Here is a 2,592-nt window from a genome sequence, read left to right as displayed (position 1 = left end):
GCCATACCAGAAAAGGCGTGACCCGAACGCTTCCGGAGAGCTTCGTCTGCAATTTCGTCAGTCTTTTGTTATTGATTTAAATTGTTTTTAACAATTCTAAAATGACTGACAGACAGTCAGCTGTTGAGAGATATTTATAATAAAAAGTGAAGTAATTCCCATGAGTAGTTTAACTAATAATAATAACTAAACTTTAACGTTTTGGCGCCCTTGCTCCGAACACAGCAGCCAGTCACAGAGCGGTAGTATTATGCAGGCGGTCTTTCTCGCGGGAATGGTACCGAATCTAACATCTGTCACAGGTACCTCACACCACATTTCGTCATCTATATACTCCTTGCATCTCCACTGCTCTGGGAACAGCTTCTTGGAGAATAATATGATGGCTGGCTAAGCCAGAAATATTACATAATGCAACACATTCTGTTTTCAAAGAAGGTTGGTTTATTTAGGAGTCCAATACAACAATATTATTCCCCACTCTTTTGGGTACAGACCCCTTTTTTCAACAGAGTCTCCGTTCAGTGCGACGGCCTTACGACATCTCACTGGATTGTTGGTTGGTTGTTTTGGGGAAGGAGACCAGACAGCGAGGTCATCGGTCTCATCGGATTAGGGAAGGACGGGGAAGGAAGTCGGCCGTGCCCTTTGAAAGGAACCATCCCGGCATTTGCCTGGAGCGATTTAGTGAAATCACGGAAAATCTAAATCATGATGGCCGGACGCGGGATTGAACCGTCGTCCTCCCGCATGCGAGTCCAGTGTCTAACTACTGCGCCACCTCGCTCTGTGACATCTCAATGGAAGGCCTCTATGCCCGCATGATACCACTCTACTGGACGTCGGAGCCAACGGCTTTTTGTGTCAATAACCTCAACATCATTGTCACAATCAGCCTCGCGTCGTGCAAGCAATTCCACGCAAATGGTCCTTCGTTGCTCTTTATGCTCTTCTGTTAGGCGTCGAGGAACCCTGCCAGTGCACCCATTTGAGTACCCAACTGGTAGACTAGTGTGTCAGCACTACCAACACAGATTCCAGAGGGATTTGATTGTGATCCGTCTACGTCTACATCTACATTTATACTCCGCAAGCCACCCAACGGTGTGTGGCGGAGGGCACTTTACGTGCTACTGTCATTACCTCCATTTCCTGTTCCAGTCGCGTATGGCTGGCGGGAAGAACGACTGCCGGGAAGCCTCCGTGCGCGCTCTAATCTCTCTAATTTTACATTCGTGATCTCCTCGGGAGGTATAAGTAGGGGGAAGCAATATATTCGATACCTCATCCAGAAACGCACCCTCTCGAAACCTGGCGAGCAAGCTACACCGCGATGCAGAGCGCCTCTCTTGCAGAGTCTGCCGCTTGAGTTTGCTAAACATCTCCGTAACGCTATCACGCTTACCAAATAACCCTGCGACGAAACGCGCCGCTCTTCTTTGGATCGATCACCTCGAATGAGTTACAGCTGTGTGGGGCCGGCCGGCGTGTGGAGAATGTGACAAAATTTGCACGACCTCGTTGCGCTGATGACAAGCGCATCGCCCAACGACTCACACGTGCGTTGACATTCTGCAGGAACCAATAAATACCTGCGATGCTTAGATTTTCCGCCAAAAGAAATTCAGTGACAGCTCTCCGTTTGGAACGTACCTTGTAAGTGGGCTGCTTCTGTGTTGGCAGCGCTGTGTAGCGCCTTGCATAGGACCTCTGACTGCGCTTTCTTTGTAAGAGACTCTGTGGCTGGTTGGACTCGTTGTTGGAAGTTAATCGCCAGTGGTGTTGGGCAGTTGGAAGTTAGTCGCCAGCAGTGATGGAAGTACTGTTGAGCATTTGGAGGTGAACAGCCAGCAGTGATGGATGTTAAATGTGAGAAGTTAGCATTGATGGAGGGTAGAGGTCTGAAGTGTTAGCGTAGGCTAACGACCTGGAAGTATCCGACTTGAAAATTGAAAATTATTCATGATTATATATCAACAAAAGCAAAACGAGGATAATGGAATGTAGTCGAGTTAAATCGGGTGATACTGAGGGAATTAGATTACGAAATGAGACACTTAAAAGTAGTCTTTACTACTTTAAGTGCTATTTAGGGAGCAAAATAACTGATGATGGTTGAAGTAGAGAGTATATAAAATGTAGACTGGCAATGGCAAGGAAACTGTTTCTGAAGAAGAGAAATTTATTAACATCGAGTATAGATTTAAGCGTCAGGAACTCGTTTCTGAAAGTATTTGTATGGAGTGTAGCCATGTATGGAAGTGAAACGTGGACTGTAATTGGTTTAGACGAGAAGAGAATAGGAGCTTTCGAAATGTGGTGCTACAGAAGAATGCTGAAGATTAAATGGGTAGATCACATAACTAATGAAGAGGTACTGAAAAGAATTGGGGAGAAGAGCACTTTGTGGCACAACTTGACTAGAAGAAGGGATCGGTTGGTAGGACATGTTCTGAAGCATTAAGGGATCACCAATTTAGTATTGGAGGGCAGCGTGGAGGGTAAAAATCGTAGAGGGAGAGCAAGAGATGAATACGCTAAGCAGATTCAGAAGGATGTAGGTTGCAGTAGGTACTGGGAGATGAAGAAGCT

This window comes from Schistocerca americana, chromosome 6 (assembly GCF_021461395.2).
Source record: "Schistocerca americana isolate TAMUIC-IGC-003095 chromosome 6, iqSchAmer2.1, whole genome shotgun sequence".
NCBI lineage: Eukaryota > Metazoa > Arthropoda > Insecta > Orthoptera > Acrididae > Schistocerca > Schistocerca americana.
Note: the sequence above shows the minus strand (reverse complement) of the source record.